Genomic DNA, 13,059 nt, shown 5'->3' with positions numbered 1-13,059 from the left:
CTAGGAATGCTGTATATACATCATATAGGATACACAGAGACTGCTGTTTACATCACATAGGAGAGGATAAAACTTCTGTATTTACATTACATAGGAGAGACTAACTGCTACGTGCATAACATAGGAGACGTTGTGTCTGATGTATATATAAAGTAGATAAAGTAGGAAACAGTGTAACTACAAACATTATATAGGAGACATTACAGGTCCTTCTCAAAAAATTAGCATATAGTGTTAAATTTCATTATTTACCATAATGTAATGATTACAATTAAACTTTCATATATTATAGATTCATTATCCACCAACTGAAATTTGTCAGGTCTTTTATTGTTTTAATACTGATGATTTTGGCATACAACTCCTGATATGGATATATTGCGACTGCTATATGAACAGTACATAGTAGACACTGTGTCTGCTGTATGTGCATCACTGTGGATACACTGAGACTTCTATTACTTCACATAGGAGACACTGGAAATGCATTATATACACCACATAGGATACACTTAAACTGTTGTCTACACATTACATAAGAGACACTGCAACTGCTGTATATACATTGCATAGGAGACACTCAGACTGCTGTATGTATATCACAAGGGAAACACTAAGACTGCTGTATATTTATTACAAAGAAGACACTGCAACTGCTGTATATACATCATATAGTAGAAACTGTGATTGCTGTATATACAGTACATAAGGATACACATATGGTAAAGAAAAAGCCAGCTCACCTAGTACTTAAAGTCCAGCTTGCATGGAACCATATATAATATACTCAAGGAAAAAAAGTTGTTGTTCCAGCAAAAATAGTTCTTTCTATATTTTAGGTACATTAAAAATTTACAAAAATTACAATGGTTGCATAGACAGGGCAAGAAGGTTTTAATCTAAAGAGAGAAACCATGTATCACTATTGACTGTTTTCATACACCCGTTGCTTAATGAATGTATTCATTGATGTAATTGTGTCATGTGACTTGTTCCAACTGTTTTTTATTGGCACTTTTTTAGTATTTTAGTAAATCCTTTTGATTGTGTAGCCAAGCTGTGATAAAGAATTCAAGTGCGCGTTCGAAATGCGTCTTGCTCACTTGCCCTGTCTATGCAACCATGGTAATTATTTTACCAGATGCTGGAACAACAACTTTTTATTTCCTTGAATACATAAGGATACACTGAGACTGCTGTATACAGCACTTAGTCTACGTTCACATTTGCGGTGTGCGCCGCAGCGTCGTCGCCGCAACGCACAACGCAAACAAAAACGCAGCAAAACGCATGCACAACGCTGCGTTTTGCGCCGCATGCGTTCAATGCATGTGGCGCAAAACGCTGCGTTTTTTGGAAACGCAGTTGCGTTTTGACCAAAAAACGCAGCGTTTTTCAACGCATGCGTTTTTTGTGCAGTGAGTCATTCTTCATCCCCCATATATATATATATATATATATATATATATATATATATATATATATAGTTTTTTTTAGTGTCTAGACAAAGTCTAGACAATGTTTTGCATTTTTTATTGGAAAACGCATGCGTCGTACAACGCACCACGACGCAAGTACTTGCGTCGTCTGCGTTGTCAATGCAAGTCAATGGGGAAAAAGGCGCATCGACGACGCAAACACGACGCATGCGTTTTTTAAAAGGTCGGCGCCGCCCGAAAAATGCAACATGTTGCGTTTGCCGCGCCCTGACAGGTGCGCCCTAACGCCGCATGCGGCGTACAACGCACCAAAACACATTACAACGCATGTACATGCGGCCCCATGCGGCGCCAATGTTAAAGATAGGGCCGCACGACACATGCGTTTTGTTGCGGCGGCGACGCTGCGGCGCACACCGCAAATGTGAACGTAGCCTTAGAAGACACTGTAGCTTTACATCACATACACATGATTTTAACCTTTGCTGTGTGCTTTTGTTTAGCTACCTGGATAAGATTTAAGATGTAGGTGATACATTCTTTCACTTCTATGCCTGCAACAAACTCACCGATCCAGGTGAACCAGGGTGGGAATAAAATCGCACATTTTCTATGTTTGTAGCCTTGCAAATGGTATAAAACTCACAGTGAAAAATAAAATTTGCCTATAACTACTCCAGAGAGCTGGATGTGTGCTGCTAGGGATTAGGAGGAAGGATGCCAAGTCGTGTCATATAGGGAGTCTGAGCAAACAGTAATTGTCACTCTACCCCAGACAATTGATGTATGATATGTATTACTTTCTTAGGGTACTTTCACACTAGCGTTTTTTGTAAATCCGTCACAATGCGTCGTTTTGCAGAAAAAACGCATCCTGCAAAAGTGCTTGCAGGATGCGTTTTTTCCCCATACACTTCTATTGACGACGCATTTGCGACGGATTTGCACACTTCGCATCCGTCTTGCGACGAATGCGTCGTGCTTTGGCGGACCGTCGGGAGAAAAAAACCCTACATGTAACGTTTTTTTCTCCCGACGGACCGCTTTTTCCGACCGCGCATGCGCGGCCGGAACTCTGCCCCCACCTCCCCGCACCTTACAATGTGGCAGCGGATGCGCCGGAAAAATGCATCCGCTGCCTCCATTGTGCAATGCAGCAAACGCTAGCGTCGGAATCTCTCCCCGATGCATTGCGACGGGGAGATTCCGACGCTAGTGTGAAAGAAGCCTTACTTATCAGCCAATGGCAGCTTATTATATAAAAATGTTCATATTAGAACTGTTTATACCTTTACTGAATGTATCATCTTAATTTGATAATTTTTAATAGGATGCATGCAATCTGGTAAGACAGAAACCAAAATTTGCTGATATTGGGGGGGCGTGGCTATGTAACAGGAGCGAGAGGACGCACCCGGGGAGAGCTCCTGACATCCTGACAGAATCCTGGCACTCAAACCCCCTCCAGCGTGAGTTACTCACTGTTTGGAGACCCTCTTGGACCCCGGAGGGTGAGCGGCTGCTGTGGGGAGTATTTCGGAGTTCAGTGAGGAGCAGAGATCCGGAGAAACCCGTGTGAGCGGAGGGACACACATGAGGCGGCGGCCATTTTCTATGTGTGCGCGCTCAGAAAGTGCAGAGCGGCACCAGCTTTCATCACCGCTGGGATTCTCCTGAGCCTGGGAGGCTCTGCGGTACGTGCGGTGGGGCGTGGCTGGGCTTGGCTGAGGATGGGGGGAGCGGATCGGTGGTGCTGGCGGGAGGTGGCAGTCGCTCCATGAGCGCGCGCCTTATCAGAAAGAGACGTGGCGCTGACAGTCATCCTTACGGCGCTGTATGGGAGGTGAGCACTTATCCTGAACCACACAGTGGGGAAAGTCGGAGTGTGCTCTGAAATATTGGGCCCCGTGCTCCCCCCTATTCGGAAGTCACCTATTCCCATCGGTGTTAGAGATTTAGGGATTGGCTCCCCTCCTTGCTGCTTTCTCTGCAGGGGATGCGGACCCTCCCCTCCCCCCTGGTGCATAAAGTTTGACCTGGACTGGGCACTGCTGCACTTATTTTACTTTATTACAATTATAAGCACCTTACTCACATTGCGCTGCCTCATAAACTCTGTATACATGATCCGCACCACCCTATCATCTTTGTGAGTGGAACTGTTTCTTTTATTATCCTGTCACCTCGCTGTTTTCCACCTCTGTCAGTCATGCAACATTCAAAGGGTTCAGGAGCTGCTGACAAACTGAAGAAATACACAAAAAAGGTTGCACTCTACCGTGCAAAAGCATGTCTAATATGAAATATATGAAATATGAATAGCAAAATGGCTTTTGAACATTAGGAAAATATTTAAGAGACGCTTTGCACAGAATTTGATATAATCAAATAGTGTGAGCCCATCAACCAATCGTCAAGGTGGTCTCATAAAACTGATGGGTCCCTGATCTCCCTGTCCAAATGTGAACACTTACCGAAGGCCAATGTCTGTATGCCTGGGTGAATGTGGACACCTCTGTTCAGCAAAGCCTACATATGGGTTGACCGGGACCAAGTGTGATGAGATGCAATTAAAAACCACATGGTGATGGGAGGAGTGCGCAGTCAGTCAGCTAACATAGAAATGACAGAAAAAAGACTCGCACATCCAAACTAGTGTGAATAGGTGCATACCAGGAGCAGCTACCTCCATACATAAATATACAAAAAAGGTTGCACTCTACCGTGCAAAAGCATGTCTAATATGAAATATATGAAATATGAATAGCAAAATGGCTTTTGAACATTAGGAAAATATTTAAGAGACGCTTTGCACAGAATTTGATATAATCAAATAGTGTGAGCCCATCAACCAATCGTCAAGGTGGTCTCATAAAACTGATGGGTCCCTGATCTCCCTGTCCAAATGTGAACACTTACCGAAGGCCAATGTCTGTATGCCTGGGTGAATGTGGACACCTCTGTTCAGCAAAGCCTACATATGGGTTGACCGGGACCAAGTGTGATGAGATGCAATTAAAAACCACATGGTGATGGGAGGAGTGCGCAGTCAGTCAGCTAACATAGAAATGACAGAAAAAAGACTCGCACATCCAAACTAGTGTGAATAGGTGCATACCAGGAGCAGCTACCTCCATACATAAATATACAAAAAAGGTTGCACTCTACCGTGCAAAAGCATGTCTAATATGAAATATATGAAATATGAATAGCAAAATGGCTTTTGAACATTAGGAAAATATTTAAGAGACGCTTTGCACAGAATTTGATATAATCAAATAGTGTGAGCCCATCAACCAATCGTCAAGGTGGTCTCATAAAACTGATGGGTCCCTGATCTCCCTGTCCAAATGTGAACACTTACCGAAGGCCAATGTCTGTATGCCTGGGTGACTATTGGTGTCCTCAACCGAGGAGATACTCCACTGTTTTCGTGAATATTATAAGTCACTATATTCATCCAAGTGTGACTTTGATATTTCGGAAAACTTAAACTACTTATCGGATATAATATTTCCCGTACTGAGGCCAGCTCAGCGGGCCCATATGGACGCTGAGACTACCTTGGAGGAGGTGGAATATGCTATAGCAGATATGGCTTCTGGGAAAGCTCCCGATCCAGACGGGTTTCCCATTGAACTATATAAGAAATATCACGGCACACTGGCACCACTCTTGTTGAAAGTATTTCTGGGGATGTGGGAGGAGGGCTCTATGCCCGACCCCTTCTACGAGGCAAACATTATTGTACTTAAAAAAGAGGGGAAAGACCCTTCAGAATGTGGATCTTACCGCCCTATATCATGGGTAAACATGGACTATAAAATCTTTTCTAAAATTCTAGCTATTAGACTGAACTCAATTAAACTAGACCTTATACACCCAGACCAAACAGGTTTTATGCCAGGCAGAAATACTTCCATCAACATTAGACGAGTCCAATCGGTAGTCCAATATAGTTCATTAGTATCAGATAATTCCTGGGCACTGGCATCGCTGGATGCGGCCAAGGCCTTTGATTCTCTCGAGTGGCCCTTTCTCTCAGCCTGCTTGCAAAAATATGGCTTCGGAGACAAATTCTTAAAATGGGTGGGTCTACTGTATATCAAACCTAGAGTCTGTCTAATTGTAAATGGTACAATCTCTAAGCCCTTTTCACTACATAGAGGAACCCGCCAGGGGTGCCCCCTCTCTCCTGCCCTCTTCGCTCTTGCGATAGAGACATTGGCAATACGCGTGAGGTCCTCTCCGGATATCAAAGGTATAGATATAGCTGGCCGGGTAAATACCATCGGACTATATGCTGATGACATGGTGATATTTATGGATAAAGCGGAGGAAACATTGCCACGGGTAATTGTCACTATAGATGAATTTAGTAGATATTCAGGCCTATACATAAATTAGGACAAGTCAGCGCTGATGCCTCTTTCCCATACTCCAATACCCCGCCTTGAGACCCTCTCTCCCCTTTCTATTGTAACCAGCTTCAAATACCTAGGCATACATATCTCTCAATTTAGTGGGCTCGACTTACAACTTAATATATTTCCCCTGACAGAGCTGGTTAAATCTAAATTTGCAACTTGGACTAAACTTCCACTCTCTGTAGCTGGTCGTATTAATTTAATTAAAATAATACTGCTCCCTAAGCTCAGTTACTTTCTTCAGCACAGTGCTGTGCCAATCCCTAATGTTATGTTAACCAATTCAGTAACACAATGGACATAGCGGTCAGAACACATACAGTGATCTGACAAACACCCAAAATTAAAGAACGAGCTCTGAGACGTGGGAACTCTGCAGACCGCAATCCCTGATCCTATCAAACCACACTAAAGGTAGCCGTGGAGCGCTCCTGACCAGAACCTAGGCGCCTCGTCACAGCCTGAGAAACTAGCTATTCCTGAAGATAGAAAAATAAGCCTACCTTGCCTCAGAGAAATTCCCCAAAGGAAAAGGCAGCCCCCCACATATAATGACTGTGAGTAAGATGAAAACACAAACAAAGAGATGAAACAGATTTAGCAAAGTGAGGCCCGACTAGCTGAATAGAACGAGGATAGGGAAGATAACTTTGCGGTCAGCACAAAAACCTATAAATAACCACGCAGAGGGGACAAAAAGACCCTCCGCACCGACTAACGGTACGGAGGTCGTCCCTCTGCGTCTCAGAGCTTCCAGCAGGCGAGAAAAAAACAATAAAGCAAGCTGGACTGAAAAATAGCAACAAAATAACAAAAGCAAAACTTAGCTTTGCAGAGCAGCAGGCCACAGGAATGATCCAGGGAAAAAACCAGTCCAACACTGGAACATTGACAGGAAGCATGGATCAAAGCATCAGGTGGAGTTAAGTAGAGAAGAAGCTAACGAGCTCACCAGATCACCTGAGGGAGAAAACTCAGAAGCTGCAGTACCACTTTCCTCCACAAATTGAAGATCCCAGAGAGAATCAGCCGAAGTACCACTTGTGACCACAGGAGTGAACTCTGCCACAGAATTCACAATAGTACCCCCCCCCTTGAGGAGGGGTCACCGAACCCTCAGAGCCCCCAGGCCGACCAGGATGAGCCACATGAAAGGCACGAACAAGATCGGGAGCATGGACATCAGAGGCAAAAGCCCAGGAATTATCTTCCTGAGCATAACCCTTCCATTTAACCAGATACTGGAGTTTCTGTCTTGAAACACGAGAATTCAAAATCTTCTCCACAATATACTCCAATTCCCCCTCCACCAAAACCGGGGCAGGAGGCTCAACAGATGGAACCATAGGTGCCACGTATCTCCGCAACAATGACCTATGGAATACGTTATGTATGGAAAAAGAATCTGGAAGGGTCAGACGAAAAGACACAGGATTAAGAACCTCAGAAATCCTATACGGACCAATAAAACGAGGTTTAAACTTAGGAGAGTAAACCTTCATAGGAATATGACGAGAAGATAACCAAACCAGATCCCCAACACGAAGTCGGGGACCCACACGGCGTCTGCGATTAACGAAACGTTGAGCCTTCTCCTGGGACAAGGTCAAATTGTCCACTACCTGAGTCCAAATCTGCTGCAACCTGTCCACCACAGTATCCACACCAGGACAGTCCGAAGACTCAACCTGTCCAGAAGAGAAATGAGGATGGAACCCAGAATTGCAGAAAAACGGTGAAACCAAGGTAGCCGAGCTGGCCCGATTATTAAGGGCGAACTCAGCCAAAGGCAAAAAGGACACCCAGTCATCCTGATCAGCAGAAACAAAGCACCTCAGATATGTTTCCAAGGTCTGATTGGTTCGCTCGGTCTGGCCATTAGTCTGAGGATGGAAAGCCGAGGAAAAAGACAAGTCAAAGCCCATCCTACCACAAAAGGCTCGCCAAAACCTCGAAACAAACTGGGAACCTCTGTCAGAAACAATATTCTCTGGAATGCCATGCAAAGGAACCACATGCTGGAAGAACAAAGGCACCAAATCAGAGGAGGAAGGCAATTTAGACAAGGGTACCAGATGGACCATCTTAGAAAAGCGATCACAGACCACCCAAATGACTGACATCTTTTGAGAAACGGGAAGGTCAGAAATAAAATCCATAGAGATATGTGTCCAAGGCCTCTTCGGGACCGGCAAGGGCAAAAGCAACCCACTGGCACGAGAACAGCAGGGCTTAGCCCGAGCACAAATCCCACAGGACTGCACAAAAGTACGCACATCCCACGACAGAGAGGGCCACCAAAAGGATCTAGCCACTAACTCTCTGGTACCAAAGATTCCAGGATGACCAGCCAACACCGAACAATGAAGTTCAGAGATAACTCTATTCGTCCACCTATCAGGGACAAACAATTTCTCCGCTGGGCAACGATCAGGTTTATTAGCCTGAAATTTTTGCAGCACCCGCCGCAAATCAGGGGAGATGGCAGACACAATTACTCCTTCCTTGAGGATACCCGCCAGCTCAGATAAGCCCGGAGAGTCGGGTACAAAACTCCTAGACAGAGCATCCGCCTTCACATTTTTAGAGCCCGGAAGGTACGAAATCACAAAGTCAAAACGGGCAAAAAACAACGACCAACGAGCTTGTCTAGGATTCAAGCGCTTGGCAGACTCGAGATAAGTCAAGTTCTTATGATCAGTCAATACCACCACGCGATGCTTAGCTCCTTCAAGCCAATGACGCCACTCCTCGAATGCCCACTTCATGGCCAGCAACTCTCGGTTGCCCACATCATAATTTTGCTCAGCAGGCGAAACTTCCTGGAAAAGAAAGCGCATGGTTTCATCACTGAGCAACCTGAACCTCTCTGTGACAAAACAGCCCCTGCTCCAATCTCAGAAGCATCAACCTCGACCTGGAACGGAAGAGAAACATCTGGTTGACACAACACAGGGGCAGAAGAAAAACGACGCTTCAACTCTTGAAAAGCCTCCACAGCAGCAGAAGACCAATTGACCACATCAGCACCCTTCTTGGTCAAATCGGTCAATGGTTTAGCAATACTAGAAAAATTGCAGATGAAGCAACGATAAAAATTAGCAAAGCCCAGGAACTTATGCAGACTTTTCAGAGATGTCGGCTGAGTCCAATCATGGATGGCTTGGACCTTAACAGGATACATCTCGATAGTAGAAGGGGAAAAGATGAACCCCAAAAATGAAACCTTCTGCACACCAAAGAGACACTTTGATCCCTTCACAAACAAAGAATTAGCACGCAGGACCTGAAAAACCGTTCTGACCTGCTTCATATGAGACTCCCAATCATCCGAGAAGATCAAAATGTCATCCAAGTACACAATCAGGAATTTATCCAAGTACTCTCGGAAGATGTCATGCATAAAGGACTGAAACACTGATGGAGCATTGGCAAGTCCGAACGGCATCACGAGATACTCAAAATGACCCTCGGGCGTATTAAATGCAGTTTTCCATTCATCGCCCTGCTTAATTCGCACCAGATTATACGCACCACGAAGATCTATCTTTGTGAACCAACTAGCCCCCTTAATCCGAGCAAACAGATCAGATAACAATGGCAAGGGGTACTGAAATTTAACCGTGATCTTATTTAGAAGGCGGTAATCTATACAAGGTCTCAGCGAACCATCCTTCTTGGCTACAAAAAAGAACCCTGCTCCTAATGGCGACGATGACGGGCGAATATGCCCCTTCTCCAGGGATTCCTTCACATAACTGCGCATAGCGGTGTGCTCAGGCACGGACAAATTAAACAATCGACCTTTTGGGAATTTACTACCAGGAATCAAATTGATAGCACAATCACAATCCCTATGCGGAGGTAGGGTATCGGACTTGGGCTCATCAAATACATCCCGGTAATCAGACAAGAACTCTGGGACCTCAGAAGGGGTGGATGACGAAATTGACAGAAATGGAACATCACTATGTACCCCCTGACAACCCCAGCTGGAAACCGACATGGATTTCCAATCTAATACTGGATTATGGACTTGTAGCCATGGCAACCCCAAAACGACCACATCATGCAGATTATGCAACACCAGAAAGCGAATATCCTCCTGATGTGCAGGAGCCATGCACATGGTCAGCTGGGTCCAGTACTGAGGCTTATTCTTGGCCAAAGGTGTATCATCAATTCCTCTCAATGGAATAGGACACTGCAAGGGCTCCAAGAAAAACCCACAACGCTTAGCATACTCTAAGTCCATCAAATTCAGGGCAGCGCCTGAATCCACAAATGCCATGACAGAATACGATGACAAAGAGCAGATCAAGGTAACGGACAGAAGAAATTTTGACTGTACCGTACCAATGGTGGCAGACCTAGCGAACCGCTTAGAGCGCTTAGGACAATCAGAGATGGCATGAGTGGAATCACCACAGTAGAAACACAGACCATTCAGACGTCTGTGTTCATGCCGTTCAACTCTGGACAAATTCCTATCGCACTGCATAGGCTCAGGTTTAAGCTCAGGTAATACCGCCAAATGGTGCACAGATTTACGCTCACGCAAGCGTCGACCGATCTGAATGGCCAAAGACATAGATTCATTCAGACCATCAGGCATAGGAAATCCCACCATGACATCTTTAAGGGCTTCAGAGAGACCCTTTCAGAAAATCGCTGCAAGCGCAGCTTCATTCCATTGAGTGAGTACAGACCACTTTCTAAATTTTTGACAGTATACCTCTATCTCATCCTGACCCTGACACAAAGCCAGCAAATTTTTCTCTGCCTGATCCACTGAATTAGGCTCATCGTACAGCAATCCGAGCGCCAGGAAAAACGCATCAATATTACTTAATGCAGGATCTCCCGGCGCAAGAGAAAATGCCCAATCCTGAGGGTCGCCACCCAAAAAAGAAATAATAATTCTCACTTGTTGAGCTGGGTCACCAGAGGAGTGAGGTTTCAAGGCCAAAAACAGTTTGCAATTATTTTTGAAATTCACAAACTTGACTCTATCACCATAAAACAAATCAGGAATAGGAATTCTTGGTTCTAACATAGGCTTCTGAACCACCAAATCTTGAATCTTTTGCACATTTATAACGAGATTATCCATTGAAGAGCACAGACCCTGAATCTCCATGTCCACACCTGTGTCCTGAACCACCCAAATGTCTAGGGGGAAAAAAAAGACAAAACACAGTGCAAAGAAAAAAAAATGGTCTCAGAACTTCTTTTTTCCCTCTATTGAGAATCATTAGCACTTATGGCTTCCTGTACTGTTATGTTAACCAATTCAGTAACACAATGGACATAGCGGTCAGAACACATACAGTGATCTGACAAACACCCAAAATTAAAGAACGAGCTCTGAGACGTGGGAACTCTGCAGACCGCAATCCCTGATCCTATCAAACCACACTAAAGGTAGCCGTGGAGCGCTCCTGACCAGAACCTAGGCGCCTCGTCACAGCCTGAGAAACTAGCTATTCCTGAAGATAGAAAAATAAGCCTAACTTGCCTCAGAGAAATTCCCCAAAGGAAAAGGCAGCCCCCCACATATAATGACTGTGAGTAAGATGAAAACACAAACAAAGAGATGAAACAGATTTAGCAAAGTGAGGCCCGACTAGCTGAATAGAACGAGGATAGGGAAGATAACTTTGCGGTCAGCACAAAAACCTATAAATAACCACGCAGAGGGGACAAAAAGACCCTCCGCACCGACTAACGGTACGGAGGTCGTCCCTCTGCGTCTCAGAGCTTCCAGCAGGCGAGAAAAAAACAATAAAGCAAGCTGGACTGAAAAATAGCAACAAAATAACAAAAGCAAAACTTAGCTTTGCAGAGCAGCAGGCCACAGGAATGATCCAGGGAAAAAACGAGTCCAACACTGGAACATTGACAGGAAGCATGGATCAAAGCATCAGGTGGAGTTAAGTAGAGAAGAAGCTAACGAGCTCACCAGATCACCTGAGGGAGAAAACTCAGAAGCTGCAGTACCACTTTCCTCCACAAACGGAAGATCCCAGAGAGAATCAGCTGAAGTACCACTTGTGACCACAGGAGTGAACTCTGCCACAGAATTCACAACACCCTAAATCCTTTTTTGCCACTTTGAATTCTCAAACTACAACTTTCATCTAGGGTAATTCTAGACCCAAACTCAAACTCTCCATGTTGCAGAAACCAAAGCAGGGGGTGGGGCGGCGTTGCCGGATTTCTATTTCCACTATCTGGCCGGTCAGGCTAGAGCTGTCAATAAATGGATGCCCAATAGGTCCCCTCCCAACTCTGAAAGTCACCTATTTCAATCGGCCCAAGTTGATTGTCCTTTACACTTTCTGGAGATGGAGAAAACCAGTGTCCCGCGTTTGTCTTGCTTCATTTGGCGCGTTCAGTTTGGAGGCAAATCAAAAAAACTAATAGATTTACAGCCATTATAGCGGAGATGCCCCTATGGAACAATGGCTATTTTCCAGCACTATCTAATCACCCGTCCACTGACTTCTGGGTGGCGCATGGCGTCTCCTCAATAGGCGATCTGTATAATGGGGGATCTTTGTATCGTTTGAGCAACTACAAGCTAAACATAGTATACCGAGGTCCCAATTTTTTCAAAATTTACAACTGAGGTCAGCTGTTCAATCGTATATGAGACATTCAGGAGCAGGTCATGCTATTTCCTCTTTACCCTTGATAGGGATCCTCAAATCCCAGGGCCCTCAGGGTCTTATCTCCTCCCTCTATACTTATTTGCTATCTTTGGGAGCTACATCTACTCTTGATTCTATTTAGGGAAAGTGGGGGGGACTCCTTCCCAATATACAGGAAGAGGAATGGGAGGACGTTCTTGAATCTCCAAGTAAAGTATATCCATCAGTTAATAATAAGATGATCCAGCTATACATAATGCACCAAGCTTATTTAACTCCGGTACGGCTCTATAAAATGGGTCGATTCCAAACGTCAGAGTGTCTGCAATGTCATTCACCAGATGCAGATTTCATACACATGATATGGAGATGTCCTGTCACTTCCCACTATTGGAAGGAGGTGACATCCTTACTAACGTCGCTGTTATCAATCTCTGTTCCCCTTGATCCACTAATTTGTATATTCGGAGTGTGGGAGGAGGACACTTGGGATCATTACACTGAGATCCTCTTGCGGGAAACCCTTTTTATGGCACGAAA

Source organism: Ranitomeya imitator, chromosome 2 (genome assembly GCF_032444005.1).
Source record: "Ranitomeya imitator isolate aRanImi1 chromosome 2, aRanImi1.pri, whole genome shotgun sequence".
Lineage (NCBI taxonomy): Eukaryota > Metazoa > Chordata > Amphibia > Anura > Dendrobatidae > Ranitomeya > Ranitomeya imitator.
This window is presented reverse-complemented; position numbering follows the sequence as displayed.